We start from the raw sequence: 23459 nt of genomic DNA on the forward strand, positions 1-23459 counted from the left end.
AATTATCTAATTCTAACGATTGCTGCATCTCTCAGTTTATGCTCAAGATAAGTTGAGCAGTGCCTGCTTCTGTGGAAGCATTGCTATTTCTCTCATCTTTATGCCTTTGCTCATCATTCTGTCTCTGTCTGAAACCTTCCCCTTTTTTCTGCACTTCTTCACCAGTCTAACATCTGCCCAGGGTCTCATATAAAGCTCAGGTGTCAACAGCATTGGGAAGTGTTTCCTGTGCTCTTCACTCCCAGGATCACCTCATAATAGATTGAGTGTATAGTCGAGCCACAAGCAGTTAGATACTTCAAGGCTATAGAAGCAAAGATTTTGTCATGACAAAGGCCAATATGGGTATATCATCAGAAGTTCATTAAACCCAAGTGTAAACATACTGATTGAAGCTTTTTATTCACGAAAGGTAATATTGAGCCTAGAAGTGACAGATGAGTTAGAGTATGGTGATGAGGAGAGGACATGAGGTACGAGGTTGAAATACATTCAAGGTCAAAAAGGTAATGGTAGGTGTAGGACAATGACAGTACAGATTTCTTGCCTGCTAAACCAATGTATTTTTATATCAGCCTAGGCCAATTATTTGTATGAAGGTGGATAAAACATCATTAGTCTTTTCAAGTAAAGAAATATTTATTTTCTGTACAAAAATAGTAAAAGAATCTGTCTCCATAGCATTATTGGATCAAGCAATCGAAGTTCATTAACCATTCCATTCCATTAGACAACCAGAAATTCAGTCATGCAACTGATACTTGCCACTGAATCAATGAGTTGTTTGGCTACATAGCCTAAATAGCACAGTCATGTGGGTGTTGTGTAGACAGACACAGCCTGGCTTTCTCTGAGGTGGTAATCCAGCAAACAAACAAACCCGAGGGAACTATGTACACACAGGCTGGTTCCCTCACATTGCCCACCAACTGAAGCAGATTAAATTAATAACTTTGCTCTGTTTATGGACATGCTGGTTATAAGCAATGTAGGCGTCTCGGTGACAATCAGCCAGGCAGAGAAACCAATTAACTAGTGGATCTAAATCACAGGAAAGAGGAGCCATTTCCTAAATGACCTGGATACATTCTTGGTATAAATTACCAAATTAATTAATGAATAAATCTTAAGTCTTTGCTGGTTTGCAACTTCATTCATTCATCAAATTTTATTAAGCAACACTTCTGTGTTAGACATTGAGAAACAATGAAAATTAAAATGTGTTTCTTATATCCGAAAAGAGATACAGAGGGGCTCCAAGCAGATATTTTCAAGTTGATTCTTCTGAGCATTACTTAGATCCCAAGTCCTGGAAGGCGAAAGAGAAAGAAAGGGGGAAGAGAACTATCTTCAGTCATGCCTGATTACACCCACCCGGTGATTTTACATGCAGAAGCTTTGCCCTGGGTGAAGGGGGGTTGAAAACAGCTGACTCACATGGATGTCACACACATCTTCAGAGAGCTATGTCCTCTTCCAATGTAATAGCCAAATTGGTTAATAATTCCTTACATTTGCTCCAGTGCTTTTTTGCAGTATTTCACATATATTGCCTCATCTGACCTTTATCTTCAATTTCATCCTAAGAAAGCACAAAGAGAAGCATCATTATTTCAATTTTAAAGATGAGGAAATTGAGGCCTAGAAAGTTGAACTGATTTTCCAAAGCCATATACTTAGTATCATATTCAGCATTGCTTTTGAGGACCTGGGAATCCTTACATTGGAACACTTTTACAAAATGGAGACCGTTTCTTGATTGTTCATAGACATTACCTGGATTTATTTAGGGTAGTGATGGTGGAATAGACCTCAACCCCTTTGTTAATGCCCAACAGAGGTTGGGTCAGTATCTTTGTTTGAGTGGTCCTCTGTGAAGCTCTCCTCCCGCCTCCCTCCTGCATCTTTCACTTATCCACTGAAGTCTGTGGAAGGTCCCTGGTGAGCCGTGAGGCCTTGTCTGGCTTCTCAAATCCATATTGCTCAGCACCTTCTCTGACTTCCCTTAGCATTGTGAAGGGGTAGGATATGAATGAAGACTGAAGAATCATTCATAGTCTAAGGACCCAATCGAAGTGGGAAATTGACTTGGCATATTGAGGAAAAACTTCATGGAGAAAGTGGAAAGTAGAACCTTGAAGAACAGACTGAATGTGGCCTGTTAGGAAATCAGGAAAAGATGTTAAGGTCCATCCACACCTTCCCGGAAGCACTTGTAAACAAGAACCCCGGGCAGATTCCAGTAGAGCCCTGTGATAGTTTCTTCCCCTTCTGTGACCCTGAATGACACCCTTGTGCTCATTAGCACCACTTGAGCCAGTCAGTCTAGTTATGTGGGACATAGAAGACTCTGTCCCTGCCCTCACAGTATTTACCATATAATTAGCCAGAAAATGTGAGGGTAAGAGAAGGAAAGAAATGCTCCTAAGGACAAAATGATTTGAGGGGTTTAGGGAGAGAGGCCATCAACAGGGATTAACATCATAGGTAATTACCCAATCCCCTCTTCTATTTGTCACAGCAGATGCAGGCCTGGCCTCAAGTTGTAAATTGCCTGAAAGATGCTTCCTGTTGTCCTTCTCTGCGGTTGTGCTCTTGTTCCTCTTTAAGGGCAAGAACAGCTGTTCACTACCCCATCCACGTACTTGGAAAACAGCTGTAATTAATGTAGATAGCTTTAATTGAGAAAAATGTTAGTCCAGACTCAGAGGTTGCCTGGTTTAGGAGAAAGAAGATGGATGGGCAGTATATCTGGAGACCTGATTTGCCAATACCCAGTTGTGTGCTTTTAGGCGAGGTCCTTGAACTTGGAACTTATCTGTGCACGATGGGGATAGTAATACTTGCCTACTTATCTCCTGGGACTACTATAAGGGAAAAATGTGGTCATAGATAAGAAACCATATAGGAACACATAAAATACTATACACGCTTAAGGGAAATTTAACCTCAATTGGACAAAACATGAAACAACTGGAAGCATTTTCTTTCTTGGTCATGTACTTAAGAAAGAAGAGTGGTTTAGAGGGTGGGTGGAGAGGAGTAAAATAACAAGATTTTTATCTTCCATTCTTAACTACATATATGAGACACAGTAAAGTGCATTTGTTTCCAACCATATATTGATTATTTTCACATTTTCTGTTTGTAAAGTGAGAGTGGATATTAAGAAGCTGTGACCCTTCTTGAGGAAGAAATAATATTGCATTTATAAACTGAAGTAAAGATTCTCCAAAAGCAACAGTGATGAGTACTTATTAAGCACATACTTGGTGATCAGAATTATGCTACAAACTGAAATGTATGTAAAAATAGAAAGTTTTTAAAAATGATAAAGAACAAGAATGAGCTACAAGTTAATCTCTAAACTTGTAATCACTTTTGCAAAACAATAGAAACAGCAACAATAATCTTACAAACTCTGGGCAATGCTTATAATTCTTTTTGTTCCTTGTACTAAATTATGTAAACTAAAATTTTGTAACTTGAGTTTGCTAGCCAAACCCTCCATGAATATTCAACTAGAAAAGAAAAAAGACAATGATTTACTCTCAAAAGTGGCAAATTATTGTTTTTGGAGGGTTCACTGGATGTACACAAACAATGATCATTTGGAGAAAAATATGGTAAAATTGATGTTGAGCATAGAAGGAATATTACTAAATGGTAGTTCTCCAGAAAATTAATCTAGGATGTATAATAAATAAAGGGAGAATAGACTCCACTATACTAGCTTTAGCTCTCACCCATAAACGGCAACTCCCCAATTTCTAATATCACAGAAGTAAAGGCTTACAAGGATTTTTGGTTTCTCTTGTATGCTCCTACCAAGGACTAATGCTCATACACGTGTCTTTGAATAATCACTAATGTTCTTATCTTTTGGTTTTGACTTCCATGACTTTAGATACTACATAAGTTCTCTGTGAATAACATCAAGATACTGGTTAGTCCTACTAGAATGAAAGTTCATTAAGGGCAACTTTGTCTACACCTGTTTTTCCAGAGCTTAAAAGAGACCTTGTGTCACAGATGATAGACGTTCAATAAATATTTTTGGACTCTTGCGGGCAAGTGTGTATATGTGTGAATCTGAGGTCTGAGCAGAATGGAGAAAGAAAACCGCAGAGACAGAAAAAAAAGATTTTTAGACAAGGAGATCATGAGGTGATCAAACTTGCTGTATGGGACGTAAGGAAATAGTTATCCATCCATCCGCCCACCCACCACTCACATAGTAAAGTAGTGAAGTTGGGTTGAAATGACTATTTAATGTAGCCAAGGAGATATCTGTGGGGCATGCTAGGGGCAGGTTTGAATTTTGCTGACGAATGAGAACATGTTTCAACACATAGTAGAGAGTTCTTTTGAATTCCCTGAGACTGGAAAGGATGGAATTGAGGGAGAAGTTTTTACTTAAAGACCAAGTGGATTGAGGGACTTTTTATTATTATTCTAAAGGCAGTATGATATAATGACCAAAATTTCAGGCTCTAAAGTCAGACAGGTCAAGGTCTGAATTTCGTCCCTACCACTAAAGGCTACAAGGAAAGACAAATTACTTAATCTCTCTAAGCCTTAGTCTCCTCATTTTTTATGTGGAATGAAAAATAACCCACTTAGAGTTGTTGCAGGAATAAAGTAATACATGTACAGTATTTAGTATAGATTCCAGTGCTTAGTGTTCAAGAAAAGATATTTTTTTTAAGTGGGCTCCATACTGGGTGGGGCTTGAACTCATGACCTTTAGATCAAGACTTGAGCTGAAATCAAGAGTCTGACGCTTAACACACTGAGCCACCCAGCTGCCCCTATTCTTACTCCTTTTATATGATACAACAGTATTTTAGCGCACCTGCTTTGGTAGATGGATTAGAGAGAAAATATTTGAGCTAAGAGAAATTAAGACTTTTTTTTTTTTTTAAGGAATTCAGAAATGGAGTTTAAAAAGTTTGGGGTGTCGGATATTGAAAATGGAAGATAAATGATGGAATTCAGAGATAGTGTGGAGCTAAGAACGATTGGCAAGATTCAAGTTGAAATTTTAATCCTGATAGTGATGCCCATTAACTGAAATGGAAATTTCCAGAATGTTTTTTAGACTATGAGCTATCATTGTGTTGCCTGGTAAATTATGATATTCTAGAAGGATCTGATTATGGAATCCAACATTCATTTATAAATAAGGGTATAAACTGAAACAAAATATTGTCATAATCTTTTTTCATGTACTCACATTCTCTGAAGAACTGAGAATTCTTACTCCCGTGTCAAAGTCTAGTGGCTGTAGAGAATGGTGATGATTTCTTGAAGCATCTATCTGCACAAACTCTTTGATTAGATCTTTGAGGTCTAGTTCTTTCTTTTGGCCTGATTTAAACTAGACAATCAGAATAAAGACTGGAGAAATTCTTATATAATTCCAGCTTAAAATCTGATTTATTCCTGAAGTCATTTTTAAAAAATGAAAGAATTTTATATGCATTACCTGAGACACTTTAGATTTTTTAATGAAGTTTTTAAAATAGCAGTATAGTTAACATAAGACCTTTTAGATGTTTTTTAAAAAGTTCTATACCTATGTATCAGTGTAAGGAGTTTTACAATAATGCAAATATAGAAATATACTGGTATCCTTTTTTTCTTTTGAAAATCATACAAAGTCAGGGTAAAGGACAATTTGTGTAATTTTGACAAATTATCCCCATCCGATCCATATCCTAGTCATATAATTTTCTAAGTAAATTTGTACTTCACATCAATCTTGTAACATGGGAATGATTTTTTATTAGTTAGGTATAGTAAGCTTCAGTAACAAATAGCTCCCCTAAGTTTCAGTGGATTAAATAATAACTGTCTAAAGGCTATGTTTAGGTTGTGAGGGTGGTTCTTTTCTACACATTCAGGGACTCAGGTTAATGTCAACTCTGCCATCTTCAGCCCATAGCTTTTAAGATTGGTCTGGTGTTAGCATCAGTTGGGAGGGGAAGAGTATAGAAGAGAATATGTAAAGCAGTTTTCAATGGCTAGATTTTAGGTAGAAGGTAGCAAAGATTATTTCCATTTCCACTTCACAGGCTTAGAACTCAGTCAAATGACCACAAGTAAATGCAAGGTAGGTTCAGAAATGTAATTTACCTGCCTCTTCAGGAGGAGAGGAGAGGGATAGTGGTGAGTTGCCAATAGGCACAGCCACCATCTTTTCTGTATTTATCAGAAATATAATATTCACTAATAATCATTATACGGCTACCCATCCGACTTGTTTATCTTGAAGCTAGGGTTAGGACTTTGGTACACAGTCTAATTACTTAGCGCTTTTTCCATGAGAATATGCAGTGAGGAGGACAAGACCTCCCGTGTCTTTTATGACAGAGTTGTGGTTGTACAAAAACCCGTGTCGGATTCCTGTCTTGAGTGTGATGTGCTACATAAATTTGTACAAGTGATGCATTTTCTTGGACATTTGTAAAAAATGAAGTGCTCGTCCACGCAAATACGAAATTTTGAACATTTTCCAAGTCCAGAGTTAAACGTGATTTCTGCAGCATAATTGGACTTTGATAAAAATAGGTCAATATAGTCAAGATAGCCTAGGATAATCTTTCAGTAGGGGTCAAGGTTTGAGCAGGGTCTTAGGGACTAGGAAAATAAATACCGATAAGGAACAGCACATTTATTTTAGAGAAAAAGCTCACTAGCAAATTTATCGTATCAATAAATATTTACTAAGTGTGTACTAGATACCAGTTACTGAGCTAGGTGTTAGGGATATGGGAGTTAGCAAGACAAACTTGGCTCTTGCCTTGATGGAGATTAAGTCCAGCAAATGAAGGGAGAAGACCATGAGCATCATGCATATTCAACAGTGAAGCACTTTGCCTTTTTAAACAGTGTTTATACGGAGGCAATAAGAGATGGTGTTGGGTATATGAAAGATGCCTAACGACGAAAGTCTTGAATCCCAAGTGGAGGAAAGTTTTGGTCTTTTAGTATAGCCTGCTATAGAAGATTTCTAAATTGACATGAGATAAGATAACAGGAATACTGAAGGAAAGGCATTATGTGGGATGAATTGGAACATCTTTTCCTGGAATTTTTATTTAGCATAATGACTTGTTCTGGAGTTTACATGTGTAGGGTTACTCAGAGATATATGCAGAGACTCCAAGGGCCTCAAACCTCCCCTGTAGTCTCTCTTTACCCATCGTCACTTAACCACCAAGCCATGACTGATAATTTACAACTTGGTCAGTATTAGGCCTGCTGTTTGCAATCTACAGATATGGCCCAGTAGGCAATTGCAATTGGCTAACACAAGCAGATTGATCTGTTTCACTGAGTGGGGCTGCACGTGTTTCATGGCAAAGATTAGAGAGTGATTCAACATTCATGAGAAAACATAGCAACAAAAGGTTAGTGGAACAGTCCTAGGAGTGGAGCCATATTGGGAGCAATTGTGGAAGGAAATGGTCTGGATTTATTATCTACATTAAAGATATTGTGGGTCCCATGGATACCAGGAGTGTCATGGAGACCCAGCTAATAGGTTTTTTATTGGATTATTGTCAGGCTGCTGCACCTGCTTTGAAAGAGGGAACGTTTGCTTCGTTTCCTGGCAGAGACTACAAGCTGTGAAGCTGAGAACAATCATTGGGGTTGGAAACGGAACTGATTATTTTTTAGAACTTGTGCAAGGATTGCAGGGCTGATCTCCCAATTGTAGAAGCATATGAGAAACTTAAAAATCCAGAAAATAGAAAATGCAGTTTAGAAGCTCACATTATTTTTTGGATTCATAATATTCACATAGAAGAAGATTGTCTGGATAAGACCCTAAAGCACTAAATTTAGTCAGCTGGACAGTTAATGAGCTCACACGATTCCACTCCATAGGTCTTCTTCTAACCCTCCCAAGCAGTGACCATTTTTATTTTTCTCTAACTGGATTTGGTCACTCTTTTTATGTTTTGTTTATAGTCGAGGTGTGGTATAGATATAAGTCATTCTTGGACTTTTGGGGTTAATATGGATAAAGGGTCTGGAAAACTGCACTGAAGTCTGGAGCTGGTTCAGTAATTCTAGCACTGGTCTAGAAAAATTACAAAAGTAATACTAGCTTTTAGGTTAGTTTTGTAATTCTAGGAGATAATCGCCTAAGTCACCTACCCCTCTAAATGAGGTAATAGCTCAGGTACTGCAATTTTCTCTTTCCTCTTTTCTAAATAACAGCTGTGTTGTTCTAATCTTGTGGTTCAATGGGTGAGTGAATAAACAAGGAAGTTTGTGGCAAGATACAGTGCAACGAAGATTGGCAGCTCCAGGTCATTACAATTTAATGTACGCGTAGATAGTCATGACAAATAGGGGACTGATGACTTTTTAAATCATTTTGATGCCCCGCTACACACCAGTGACTAGTACCTTAAGAGGATACTTTTAAATAAGAGGCACTAATACAGTCATCGTCATGGCCACCACGGGTCGCCATGTAGCAGTAGGTGGCCTCTCTCTCAGATTCCTATCTCTTCTCGACTCTTTTTGCTCCTGGAGAAGGCTTCGTGGGATCCGTGTAGGTTTGCACTCACAGGCTAATTTCGTGCAGTGCTCCGCTGTTGACGTAGGGGATTGATCCGACCTAGCTTTGCTCTTCGGGAACTTCCTCAGACGTTCAGAGTGATGGAGCGTTGGAACTGTATCACAGCACCTTTGCCACAGTCCAGGTTAGAGAACTGATTTCAGGAAGGTTTCTAGTAGTGGCAGAGTCAAGTCTGATTTCAAGGCCTCCGGTTCCTGGTCAAGGGCTCCTTCCACTGTGCAATTTGCTTTGCTACTTTTCTCCCAACACAGGCATCCTTCTTCTCAGGCTCATCTCTAGGGTGACTAACTTATTCTAGCTTAGCAGGGACTTTCCTGGTTGTAGCACTAAAATTCTCATTCTCCAAGATTTCCCGCAGTCCAGGGAAAACCAGATTACTCAACACCCTAAAACTGGGTGTCTGCGCTGTTGTCATTATATTCACTCAGAATTGCTTGCTATTCCTGAACACGTGGTATATAGTTCGACTCTGGCCTTTGTGTAGGTTGCTCCTTCAGCCTCAAATGTGCTCTTGGTCTTGTTTCATGGTGCGGTTCTCCCCATTTGTAAAAAACTCAGTTCAAACATCACTTCCTCAGGTAAAAAACTGTTCTTTGGGCATTTTTAGGTGGCACTCATCTGTTCTGAGTAGCACTATGAGCATATAACCATTAAAACATTTTACTACAGAGTATGGTGATGGTTGACAACTTTTCCCTCTGTTTAGCTGTGAGAATTTTAGCCTTGAAAGCAGAAACTATGCCTTATTTATCTTTGTCTTCCCTTCACCTAGCTTGGTGTCTGGTATATAGTAAGCGCTCAATAAAAGTTAGTAACAGTTGAAACCTATGAATGTGGTTTTTGGTACTCCTATATGTCCCTTCGCATTGCTACCTACCCTTTGCCCAGAAGCCTCTACTCTACTAGGTGCACTTATTTCCCTTCTCTGAGGATTTATTGTTCATCAGGTGGTTCTTAAAAGACAAAGACCTTTTAAGAATAAAAGGAATCACATCTCTAATTTGAAATTTGAGACACTTCTGTTTGATACTGGTGGGGTGTGTGTGTTGGGGCAAGAATGTATATTCTTTAAGTCACACCATGATAGGCAATTGCCTACTCAGACTCATTCTAAAGCAGGTCCAGGTGAATAGAAGGGCCATATGTATATATATTAATCAGTGGTGACAGGCAACTACTCTCCGAGGCCCCAGATGAGCTTGACAGCAGCAGGCTTTCTGGTTTATGGTCTGCACTGAGCCTGTCCGTATGTTTGTTTGGCATGGTTCCTACAAATACGAGGAGATGCCCAGGAGGGTCAGCATTGAAGTGTGAGTCATCGGGATGGCTTTGACTCAGAACTTGGGATCACAGCCTCCTAGACTCTCAGACCAGCTTTGGAGTAGTGCCTTGAGGGGCTGTTTCCAATGTGTTATTTGTTAAACCCAAGTTTTCCTGCTGACTTGATTAGTGAGAAATGAATGCAGTGACTTGGTTTATCCTTTGTAGCCATATGCCATACGATGTGCGGAAACATTGCTGGTCAGGGAGTCAAGAGGCTTGCATTCTTCTACCAAACCTGCCTCTGTTCAGCTCTGAAGCTTCATTGGCCTAAATCCAAATTTCCTTGCTATAAATTGAAGTGGTTTGCTCCCCCCCTTTCTTTCTCTGCTATCTTCCAATGCAAAACCTCTCTAATTCCATCACTTGCTGTATCTCTGGGTCTCAGATACTTCTAAAAGATGAGTATCGTGAACACAGAACTACAGTACTCTAAGAGGTCAACTCACACCCTTGAACGTGTTACCCCAATCAAATTGAAAAGTTCTCAGAGGGAAGAAAAAGCCTGCACCCGATTATCACTCTGCAAAGCTCTCCAGCCACGTGTCGACTACTGACCTTTGTAATCAGCACTGCCCGACCAGCTCAGTATATTCTCTGGATGAGTGAGCAGGTGGATATGAAGAGCCTCCTCACTGATTGTGCTGCCTGTTAGCAGGGTGTGTGCTCTGATGAGGGTCTGTCCTTCGAGAAGGAAAGGCTCCAACCAAACACAGGGAAGAGAGCTTTGGGAAGGCACACTGCACTAGGAGCCAAGAGCCCCAACGTTCAGTCCCTTCTAACTTGTGCAATCATTCTATGTCCTTGGGCAAATCACTCAGCTGTAACACCCAGTTTCAAATGTAAAATTAGTCAGGAAAAAAGTTAGAATGCACAGGGACACATCAGTTCTATTATAAGAAATCAGAAAATCTTTAAAGCAGGAAAAAAATTTCCCCAGCTGAAATTTAAACAGGCAGATGTTGTATAATCTGAAACACATCGTAAGTTAAAAAAAAAAAAACAAAACAAAAACAAAAAACAAAAAAACTACTCCTTGGGCTTAGTAACAGTTCCAATCTGGCTCCCCTTCCATTCTTTATGATTCATCACTGTGTGTCGAGCGCTGAGATTGGACATGACTCTATAGGCCACAAAATGATCCAGGTCCTCCTGACTAGTTTTAAGGGAGTTGGAAACTGGAAACTATATTCTAGAAACCCCAGGTGTCCAGGGGGACATGTTTTTAGACATAAAAGATCTCTGAGTTTGTTTGTTTTTGTTTTAATTTCCTCCTCTTTTCCTTTTGGAAAGACTTTATTTATTAGAGACACCATCAGATGGGAGAGTTCCGCAGGAATTTAAATGAAGAGGAGATGGCGTGCCTTGGAAGTGCAGTGTAGTGAAAGGATTTGAGGATAAGGCTAAGCGTGGTTTATATCAGATCAGGTCACATAACTTGGTACCCTCATTGTCAGTTTGAAGTTCTGTGCCCTGTACGATAGCCTCCACCCTGGCCATTCACTTCCCAGGCACACTGGTAGGGGAGGAGGGGGCAGAGCCACACAGGACCACCACCCACGGAAGTTCTCTGCCATCCGAAACCCAAAGCTGGCATAGTTTACCCTCACATGCCAAACCAAGCACGTCTCCTTTCCCTCACCTTTCCCATCTTGGTGAATAATGCCATTATCTACTCAGTCTCCCACCTCAGAACCCTGGAGGGTTTTAGATTCCTTCCCTTCTCATGTCTTGTACTAACTGCTCACCTTAGTCCCTCGTTCTCTTTTCTTCTTTCTATTCTCAGCACACTCACCTCAGGTCATGTGGCTGTTTCCAATCACTGTGACTTAAATCACTGCAAGAATGGAAACCGCAGTAGGGAACAAACAGGAAGCATGACAGCTCCATGTCATCTGCTTCACATCCCTAGCTCCCCGAGTTCTCAGGCAAACCTACGAGGAAGATACTGATATAACCCAGTTTATGGGTTGTAATGATAATGGAACTAATACTTACTAAGCACTAATCACGTGCTCGACGTTGTGCGTCATTTTATGCTTATTTCGTATTTCCCGCCTGCCTTTCACATTGCTGACACACCGAGTCTTATGTTCAATTTTGTGTGGGTTTTTTTCCTCATCTTCCATATACCTGTGCCATTACATCAAAGACAAGGGGTCCCTTCCACAATCTGGTTCCCAACTCTACCCCTCACCCCCTACTGCTTTCTTGTCACTCAGTAAAGAATTCCAGCTTATCCTCAGGGCTTCGTTTGTGCTTTGGTCCCTGCTGTTCAGAGCACCTTCCTTTCTGCTTTTCTCTTACGTCTACCACACTAACTCTTTAAAATTTTGCTCTTGTCCATTTCCTCCCAGGAGTCTCCTCCACCCTCCCAGCCTATTCTAGTTCCTTTTGCGGACATCTGTTATGTGCTCTGTCTGGCAGTGCTTTCTTGCTTTAATGTCAGCCCTATGATTTTTTTTTTTTTTAATTTTTAAGGAACTGCCTATCCCCTAATGGATGCAATCTGAACAAGAAGCCTGTAAGGCAGTCCGGTCCTCCTGGAAAAGAGGTAGGTATAGAACTGAGGTCCAGCAAACAAGACTGTCTGGAATCTGTGTCTTCAAGAGGAAAGATCCAAGGACCATGACAAACTGAGCAGTCACTCTGAGAACCACTCTTGCTCCTCAAATACCAGGAACAGACGTTGCTCCTAGCTTTCTGAGGCCTGCTTTTGATCTCTCAAGGCTGCCCACAGCCACCCCTCCCTCCTGTGCTTAAATAAGACAATTTACTTCTGCTGTTTGCAGAGAACTCTGATCTACACAAGGTCCTCCTTTGAGTGAAACCCACATGCTCTGCTATTCTCCTAGAGCCCAAATCACATTCTGGTTGGCTTGGCTCAGGCCCACTCAGCCTCCTATTCCATTGTAATTCCGCCCCTAGAGAGTGAACTACTTGAGAACAGATAGTGTTTTGTTTATCTTTGTGTCACCAGAGCTTGGCCAGGGACTTACATAAGGAAAGTATTCAATACCTGATTGGTGAGTTAATGAGCCAACAGAATGGAGAGACCAAGTAGCTGTGGTATTGAAGGGTAGTTGACAGAAGGGTACAAATCACAAACTCATTTAGGGGATGGGGAAAAAGGACTTTTTACCAAATCTGGGATACAAGAAATAGAGGGATCACTTTGAGATGGCAAGATGGAATGGTCTAAAGAGGCGATTTTAGAATAAATCAATAGTCATTACGCTTAACATAGTGAAAAGTAAATTTGCTTTGCTTGTTATTCCCAGAGAGGATATGCAATCACACTGTAAAAGATTCTTTGAAAGATTAGATAAATGCCTGGGTGACAAAACCAGAAGGGATTTCCAAGGAAGATGGGGCAGCTGGAGTGCATTCTGACATTTTCAGGTTGTAGTGATGCACTCACTGCCCTTGCAGATCTTGAACTCTGGACTGCTGTCATCAGGAGCCAGGACAGAGCCAGCCCCAGGTGAGAGGCATGATATGTAGCCCAAGAGCCCTGGGGAGACCAAAGCCAGCGGGTCTTCAGTTTATCCATGGAATACTAAAGCCAGAGGGCCCAGAGGAAGCTTCTGTTCCAGTGCTTTTCAACTGTGCGGTGAGTTACGACATTACTGTCAGTTCACCTCCCATGTTCCCACTCAACTCTGAGTTTATAGAATCCATCTTCTACATTTTCTTGTTGAAGATTAACAGCTAACCTTAAAAAGCAGACCTGGAGAACAGTGCGTATCTGGGTGTTGTATTCTTCCCCTCCCCACCTTCTTTCCCTCAACGTAGGTCGGGCTACCAGTGGTCACAGAACCTTAGAAAATCAGTTCTGAAAACTCATAATTTTAGTCTCTGCTCTTCCATGACCTTCGGATGTAAGCTGGGGGAATGTCCTGTTACTTCCAACCGTTTATTTAAAACAAAAACCTGTTCTACCTTCTTCTTTGACTTGGAGAAAAACCTTCAAAATGCTGTACAATGATGTTAATGTTATTAGATGTTTATGGTTAGAATTCTTTCCTGGATTGGTTTCCTACCGTTGTCCTAATGAAGTACCACAGACTTGGGGGTTTAAACAACAAAAATGTATTGTGTCACAGTTCTGGAGGTCAGGAGTCTATGCTGCAGGTACCAGCAGGGTTGGTTCTTTCTGAGGGCTACGAGAGAGAAGCTGTTCCATTTTTCTTTCCTAACTTTGGCTGGCTTGCCGGGGATCTTTGGTATTCTTTTAGCTCGTAGGTCTTTGTCTTCATCTTTAGATGATGTTCTCTATGTGCACGTGTGTGTTCATATTTCCTCCTTTGTTAAGGATATGAGTTATATCGGAGTAGGGGCCCACCCTATTCCAGTATGACCTCGTCTTAATTTGACTAATTGTATCTGCAACAATCCTATTTCCAAATAAGGTCACATTATGAGGTACTGGGGGTTAGGCCTCTAACATACGGATTTTAGGGGGTACAATTGAAGCCGTAACATTGCCATCACGGTCATCATGGTTACAAGAAGTGGGTGTGCAGAGCTGCTTTAACCCCTGGAGTCTAGTTTTGATGAGACCCCTCTGGTTCTGACGGGAGAGAATCACAGGCTCTCCACTGTGACATGGACCAGCCCATGATATTTTCTTTGTCATCACTAATATATTTTGAAAGATAAAGCTACTTCATGGAAATGCTGGTGGCGAGCCACCCAAGCAGGAGACGTGGAGATCTGGATTGTTAACACCTTATCAAGTATTTATTGTCCCTTCCAGCTCCAAACTTCTATGGTAAGGTGACCAGCACCTACATGGTATGGAATGCTGTGATGCACAGTGTGGAAGGGTTCACGTGAAGCTTATGGGCTTTGTGTCATTACACCCAAACTGAAAATCTCGTTAGAACTATTGGTTTATTTTTTTAAAAAAGATTTTTACTTATTTATTTTGACAGAGACAGCCAGCGAGAGAGGGAACACAAGCAGGGGGAGTGGGAGAGGAAGAAGCAGGCTCCCAGCAGAGGAGCCTGATGTGGGGCTTGATCCCAGAACGCTGGGACCATGCCCTGAGCCGAAGGCAGACACTTAACGACTGTGCCACCCAGGTGCCCCAGAACTATTGGGGTTTTATGCCAAGATGCATTGGAAAGCTTTAAGAGTTCATCTCTCTCCCCCACCCTTGCTTTCTAGAGCATTGTAGTTACCCTCTACTTAGAAGTCCCTGTAGCCCCAAGATGGCAGAGACAGCAACTTTAGAAAGGACAAGTGAAATCAACCCGCCCAATAGATTCAGAGCCTGACAGCCTGACAGCAAATTGTAGCCTGTATTCTGCCTGTGAGTCACTGGAGGTGGGAACATCAACTCTGTGTGTGTGTGTGTGTGTGTGTGTGTGTGTGTGTGTGTGCTCTTTTATAATACAATTTATGGAGGTTGTGTGATTGCCACAATGAGCACATTGGAATAGGTGATTTAAATAATTTTCCATATGAGAACGATGCCTATGAGTGTTAATCATGTTGACATTTGCATATTTGTTTGCTTTTATTAGAAGTTCTTTACAAATTCAGCAAAGAGAATGGACAAAGACGTAGGATTGGAGACACAGATTCCACACATTACCAAATAATGATTACCAACACATAATTTAAAAAATAAAAGTACAAAAAGTACTAAATAGGTCACACACTTCTTTAAGTCCTTTGCAACATGGGTCAGGGTAAAAACACAGCAATAAAAGCATGAACAAATTAATGCAAGGAAAAAACTTAAACACTTGTAAAACACATTCAGATTCATCGTTATATCCATCTCTGCCTTTCTTCTATTCCACATCCATCATATCCTTCCCTGTTGAATCCTTGGTCGAAAGTTGGCAAGAGCAGTCTGGAAACCCAAGACATTGCTAAACCCAGAGTTCCATAACTCTGTACAATCTTTCTGATGTTCCACTGAGAAAACAATTTCCAATTGCTCATTCTGTGGGATTTTCCTAGACCATTCAAATTCTGTTGGGAAGGGATTTTTGTCCTTCTATTATCTAACAGCAGCCTCCAGGATGACCTGTACTTTGTTGGTACCTAGGGTGTGTTTCTGTGCATTTCTGCTGCATTACACCGGCACCAGCCCCTGGGGCCCTGGCTCACAAGCAAGGCAAGCACTGTTTCCAATGGCTCAATCCCACGTTTCCTCTTTGTGACAATATTCAAAACATGTACACAGACCATTTGAATTCGTCTAAACAGTTACGGGCAGACTTTCCAAAGAGTCTGTTTTCAGCCACCCTGTTGGAAATTCTTGCCCCCTAGCAGGGTGTTACCTGCCTCAGATCTCCTCCTTGATGTTGCGAGCTACTCAGAGCTTCTGTGCTCAGTTCCCAGGACGTTTGTTTGTTCATCCTTGCTTGTTGCTTTGTGGCTGTGCTCAAGGTTTTCTATCCTGTTGTGGCTCAGTTTCCCTCTTGTCATATTGCCTATTTCCACTCCTCCAAGATGAGAGAATGTTTTCCCTCCCCTTTCTATCTCTACCCTCTTCTCTAACTTTTCCTTTCTTGTGTCCCGGGTTCAGATCCAGAAATAGTCATTGTGTTTGTTGAAGTTCGGTTATGGAAAACAGAATCCACTCTGGCTAATTTAAGAAATAAGGGTCTTAATATGAGATTAACTTACAGAATCACTCTGAGGTCTGAAGAGTCTTTTAGGAAGAAGACTGTTTTAGGAAGAGTCCCCAAGGCCATGATACTGTGTCTGCCCACTGAGGGAGCTGGTGATTCCTCACAGTAGGCAATACTACCATAATCTGGATGCTGACATGCCCTGGAAGTGGCCGTCATCAGCAAACCGCTATAATTCAGAGAGCTATTACTCTTTCACCCCTAGGACAACAATTGAACCTGGTATAATGTACATTAGCAGAATGGGAGCCCTGTTCTCTGACTCTAGACACAAATGAAGCTGTTGACTGGACTCTGAGACCTCTCTGCTAAATGTGGACGCAAAACCCTTGAATGCCTCCATGGCTGTGCTTGCCAACAAAATAGCAAACGTGGACAGTGTGGCCTCCAATTCTGCATTAAGTTATTATGCAAATGCATCTAATTGGCCAAGTCTATATCACACCCATAATCCTAGCCCCTGGGAAAGGTGGTTTTCAGTTTTCCCATCTCTGTAGACCATGATAGCAAACTGGACAGGGAATGGAGCAGGGATGTGTAGAACGGATGTGACGTCTGATCTGCCATATCTGTTGCAGTGTTCTGCAACTTCTTGTTCAGTTTTATCCTTTATGGTCAGCAGGTCACCCCCAGTTCTGCTGATGCTCCTCAAAATAGAGGTGGTGTCTTGTCCTCTACTCCGTTTTTGTTTCTTTTCTTGGTTTTGTGCCTTAACTCACCAAATCTGTATTATTGTACAACCTCATTGCCTCAACCCCATATCTCTCCACGAAATCCAACTCATATTTAATACACCCTTCCATCATTTATTCATTCATTGCATTCATTAATCACTTACTGAGAGTCTACTATGTGCTCAGAACTGTTCAAAGTCAGATTAGCACGGTGTCTGCCTTCAAGGTGCTTCTAGTTTTATGTTGGTGGTAATGATGGTGATGGCGTCCAGATAAGATAAAGTACCTCATGAAGTTTATGTTCTGGTAGAGGGAAATAGGTGATTAACAAGCAAATATATTATTGCTCTACTATCACACTAATCCTGTGGTCAGGTACCTCGATCCTCTCCTTGGGGATTGAATTAATTCTCAAGGCTGGCATTCAGAATTCTGTATTTCATGGTCTCATCTTATAGCAACTCATTACTGTCAAAACACAACTCAAGCCCCTTACTCTTTTGCCTGGTGTACTGCATTTATCTTTTGATAGATCTATCTACATGTATCCTTTGTCCTTAAATTCATTTTCCCATATAATTGGCAGTGTGATCTTTTAAAAATATTGTTCATATCATATCATTTTTCTGCCTATAGCACTCTAATAGCTATCCACTTAAAAAAATAGGACAAAACTCAAATCCTTACTATGCCTTTAAATGCTGCAGGACTTTGCTCGATGGCCACTCCGATCTCCTCTCATAGCCCCACCCTCCTCCCACAACCTCTTTTGAACACACTAAGCTCATTCCCTCCTTACGTCTGCTATTCTTTCTTCCTGAGATGCTTTCTCCTGAGACCTTCACCTGACTCGTTCCTTTGCATCACTTAGGTTATAGATGCCCAAGAAGTGCCTAGATTTTAATACCATACCAGTCCCTGCATATCTTAGAGCCCTTTCTCAATTTTCTTTGCAGCACTAATAACTGCCTGAAATTATTTGTCAGCTTGTTTATTGTTTATTTTTCTACACTGGAATAAACTCCATGAGGACATTGTTTTCTTTTTTATTAGATTTCCAATGTCTAGAGCCATATCTAGTATCCCATAAACATTTGTTGGATTAATGAATCAATGAAGACTTTATCAATCATTTCCTTTTATTTATTCTGGTCGTTTTTGTTTTATTATGTAAGTTTCAGGAGTACCTTATAACTTGACATCTGGGTACACTATAATGTGATGACTTCCAAAAGTCTAGTTGCCATCTATCACCGTACAATTGACCCCCATTAGCCCTTTTACTCACCTCCCAACCTGCATCTCCTCTGGTAACTGTAAATCTATTCTCTGTACCCATGAGTTTGTTTGGGGTTTGTTTGTTAATTTGTTTTTGGTTTTTAGGTTCCACATTTAAGGGAAATTATATGGTATTTGTCTTTATCCTTCCGAACCTATTTCCCATAGCATAATATCCTCAAGGTCCATCCCTGTTGTTGCAAATGGCAAGATTTCATTCTTTTTTGTGGCTAAGATTCTACTCTGTGTGTGTGTGTGTGTGTGTGTGTGTGTGTGTGTGTGTGTGTGTGTTTGTATGTATGTATGTGTCTTTATCCATTCATCCGTTGATGGACGTTTAGGTTGTCAGATCTATAAGTACAGAAAAACAAAACGATGATTGCCAGAGAGAAGAGGAGTGGGGAAATAGGAAAAATGGGTGAGAGGGAGTGGGAGATACGGGCTTCCAGATATGGAGTGAATAAGTCACAGGAATAAAAGGCACAGCTTAGGGAATGTAGTCAATGATATTGTAACAGGGTTTTAGGGTGACAGATGGTAGCTACGCTTGTGTTGAGCATAGCATAACATATAGAGAAGTTAAGTCACTATGTTGTATACCTGCAACTAATGTAACATTGTGTGTCAACTATACTGGAAAAAACAAAAAAACAAAAAACGGGTGTTGGAGAGGATGTGGAGGAAAGGGAACTCTAACACTGTTGGTAGGATTATAAATTGGTGCAGCCACTGTGGAAAACAGTATGGAGAGTCCTCAAAAAATTAAGAATAGAACTACCTTATGATCCAGCGATTCCACCATCAGGTATTTATCCACAGATACAGAAATACAAATTTGCAAAGATACATGCACCCCTATGTTCATTGCAACATTGTTTACAATAGCCAAGATACAGAAACAATATATCAACACATTTCTTATCTCAAGTCCTGCCTTCTCTCTGAAGACTCTTTTGATCATGCTTACCTGTTCTCCTTCTCTCCAAGCTTCTGAACTTTCCCATTATTGACTAATCGCGTCTCTCATTTTGGATTTGCTTCAGATACTCACTGGTATTATTCCCTAACTGTATTAAGTACTCATGTTTTGTCTCCCCATTGCTAGTGGTTCCTCTTTGGGCACCATCACCAAGAAGTACACTTTCGTATCCCACTGAGTAAGGCCATATTCTCTGCAACCCATGTATCCATTCAAGTGTCTGAAGAGATGGATACTATTCTGAGCATTTGGTTAAGAGTATGCTCTTGCTCCTTCTGAGTTATTCTGCCTCTTCATATGTGAATATTGAGGATGAAGTTGCCTGATTGTGGACCAGGTATGTTAAGTAAGAAGTAAGGGCCTGGCAAGGCAATCTCATTAGTTTGGCTTTTTGTTTTAGGAAGTTACTGAAGAATCAATGGCTCCATGAACCTCTCTTGGCTGCCGTGACATACTGTAGGTTCCACTGAACTCTCCTGCCTTAATCTTTTGTCCTCAGCCCTTGATAGTATTCTCTAGAGTCTGCAGATAGACATTTTGCCCTGTGACTTGGCTTTTTGCTATTCACAACACTGATTACATTTCCTAAAATTTTAACCCTATTTCAGCATTCGTGAGATAGAGTGAATTGACACCAATTGTAGACTGGCTTAGGTCCTATCCCAGAGGAGGCAAATTGGCAGCTAGTAGACAGTACCATCATGCAGATACATTTTGCTTGGCATACACTATATTTTATAAATTTGATCCAACATTTCAAAATTAGATTTCACTTGAAAATGTAGATATCCAGTTTGTGTTGGAAAACTAGAAGTTCTAGCAAATATGGGTTCACATTCCCACATGCCAAAACATAGCTAGAGGTAAGGAGGAATAGCACCCTGTAAGATTGTCACATGCACACTAAATCTGAGAGGTCAGTTCAGTCTCGTAATATACATTTAGCACTTATAATTTGTTCCCTCTAGGCTTTTGTGTTGAAGACCGCTGTACACCAATAATCATAGAGCTACACGGTGAGAAGCCACTGGGGAGTTTTACATAGGAGAGTAATACAATCTGAGTTGCATTTTAAAAATACCACTCTGGATGTTTTGTGAATAATAGGGTCTGCTGTGGCAAGAATGAAAACTAGAAACCAATATTTAATACTTATTAACATGAATTAAGATAGTCCAGAATGATTGCCTGAAAGCCCCAGTCTCATACTTGACCTGTAGTGATTGCCTGTTCTATGCTGGGCCCTGGATGATATCAAAGGCTGAAAATTGGACTTCCTGCTTTCCTAAATACTTTCTCTACTTGTGCTTATGAGAAAGCTGTAAATGTGATCACCTCTGCTCCTTGTCCTCCTCCCCTCCAACTATTGACTTCTCTTCACTGCAGTTCCATTATCTAACTTAGATTTGCATTGGGGCGTGGTGCTACTTCTCTGCATTAGAGTTTACTGCTCTCCAAGCTTCTGCTGGTCTGAGTCATAACTGCCCTTTACCTTTGCTCAGCTGAGGTGAGACTCGCCCTTTTCAACCTGAGACAGTCTAGTCATGGACAATCTGCTGGCAAGGATGCTCGGACGTACACGTGTGTTTCTACTCTCCGCCGCAGCCCTGCTGGGTTCATTTGGTCTGGAGCACACTCACCAGTAGCTGCACTCTCTGGATGATCCACTCCCTGGACACCACGGTCAGGCCAGGAAGCCAACTGAGTCCTGCCACATTTATTAGAAGACCTCTTTCTCATTTTATTTCAGTCTACCATGTGGTAGACTACTCCCTCAGTTCCCAGTTGCTGCCAGGGTATTCCCTGCACTTCCCAATCTCACATGTCCTCTCCAGCACTCACTCAGGTGCTATCTCTCAGTAAGTATTCTTTCAGAATTTCACTGCTTCCATTTTATATAGGCGGTGTCACAAAATCATTCACCAGCAGTGAAAAGAGGATTATTCTCTGATACTGCTATTTACCTCAGGGCTAGAAACTCAGACAACCCATGTGTTTAACAATGAACCAAATTGCGATCTAAGAAATGCTATTTAATGATGATTAAAGCAATAGTAATTAAAGTGAAAAGAGGGCTCTACCCATGCATATGGAACATGAATGCTCTCAATTAATCAACTCGTTATTATTAAATATTTATTGAACACCCACAGTGCAGGAGGCATGAAATTCTGAGAGAACACACCAAAGACATGGTCTTTACCCTTTGGGAACTTGCGATCTAAGGCAATTTAGACTTCAGCTTGTGACAATGCGCTCTGGCTGTGACTCTCTGTAGATAAAACAAAGCCTGTAATTCAAAGCATCTCTGGGCTCCAATTTACTCGACTGCTCACTACACTAGTCCTATTTCAAGTCTTCTGCTTTACTCTCTGCTAGCTAAACTGTGAATGTTCCTCCTATCCTTTAAGACTCAGCAAAGAGCTCACCTCCTCTGTGAAGCCTACCCTGACCCTTCCAGCAGAGTTGATGTCTCCTTTCATGCTTTCAACAGCACTCTGTGTGTCTATTAAACTCTTTATAACATTACCTTGTGATTCGTCTTATGCATGTCTTACCATCACCCTACCACTAGACTCCGAGTTCTTGAGAATTTAGAACATATTTTTTCATCTTTGTATTTGTAACATCATTACTTTTTCAGACTGGATTTGCAGACTACATTTCATTGTTCAGAGTCTGATAATCATCTGCTAGTTCATTCAGTAACTCGAAAACCTATTCTTGGAGGGCCTGGGTGACTCAGTCGGTTAAGTGTCTGCCTTTGGCTCAGGTCATGATCCCAGACTGGGATTGAGCCCCACATTAGGCTCCCTGCTCAGCAGGGTGTCTGCTTCTCGCTCTGCCCCTCCCCCTGCTCATGCTTGCTCTCCCTTTCTCTCTCTCTCTCAAATAAATAAATAAAAATCTTAAAAAAAAAAAAGAAGAAGAAGAAAAAAGAAGAAAGAAGAAGAAGAAGGAAGAAGAAGAAGAAGGAAGAAGAAGAAGAAGGAGGAGGGGGAGGGGGAGGGGGAGGAGGAGGAGGCGGCCTGTTCTGTGCTAGGCACTGTTTGGGTTATATACCCGTGGGCACGGCATACCCTTTACCTACTAACACTTAAGATTTAGCAAAGAGGGAAAATGATAAGCAAGTATTGCAGGAGTATATAATGGCTTTTTTGCTAGAACAAAGGAACTTCCTGGCTTAGGTGTCCTGGGAAACCACCCTGCCAAAGTAATGTGAGTATGAGAATGAGAGGAAGAAAGCAAGAGGAGGGGATAGAAGGCTGGGGTCCAGGAACTGGACATTGTACTCTGAAGGGCTGGAAAGAAGAAAGGTCTTGCTACTGCTTACCTCCCACAATGCGAGATTCATTCCATCTTTACAGCCTTGCTGAGGCTGTAAAAATGGTTGCCCTCATAGAGAATGTCCTTCCATGTGCTCTCAGTTTATTCCACTCTTCCCCATTTTTCAGAACTGTATTTTAGTCTTTCCTTTCTTCTATGGAACTTTATCCCAGACCATGTCAATATTGCATTTTTGGGACACCTTGCAGCATGCATTATTTAATCCGCTCATTTAACACATTCAAATTATTCTTTCATTCTTACATATAGTCATACATATGTATGTGTGTATGTATAGAAACAAATTAAGGTTAGTGTGTGTATGGGTGGGTGGGTGTATTTACCTTATTTATTTATTTATTTATTTATTTATTTATTTATTTATTTATTTATTTATTTTTGGTTAAGAATGTGAAAAATATAGAAGTCTAAACCAAACATATTTGGTTTCTTTCTCATACCTATCCAGCCTATTCTGGATGGTATTTTGCTCTCACAAGTGGCAGAGTCAAAAGAGAGTTGGAGTCTAGATCCTGAAGGCCAATAGGATTGGAAAAATGAGAAAATGAGGCTGTTCTTGTGAATCATAGAGGTTGGGGAAGGAGGACAGTAACTAAAATTGATAGTCT

At 40.8% G+C, this 23459-nt stretch overlaps 1 long non-coding RNA gene across 1 annotated transcript in view; it reads left to right on the forward strand.

Moving 5' to 3' along the window:
- LOC148108482 (uncharacterized) overlaps window positions 1-13526 on the forward strand; it is a 65953-nt gene extending 52427 nt beyond the window's left edge. The window contains exons 2-3 of the long non-coding RNA XR_015727807.1: window positions 12401-12473; window positions 13352-13526. This is a non-coding gene — a long non-coding RNA (uncharacterized LOC148108482). The remainder of the gene's footprint in view (window positions 1-12400; window positions 12474-13351) is intronic.
- The last annotated feature ends 9933 nt before the right edge of the window (window positions 13527-23459 follow it).

Source organism: Ursus americanus, chromosome 19, assembly GCF_024610735.1.
Source record: "Ursus americanus isolate L20-20 chromosome 19, mUrsAme1.1.p, whole genome shotgun sequence".
In the NCBI taxonomy this organism is placed as follows: Eukaryota; Metazoa; Chordata; class Mammalia; order Carnivora; family Ursidae; genus Ursus; species Ursus americanus.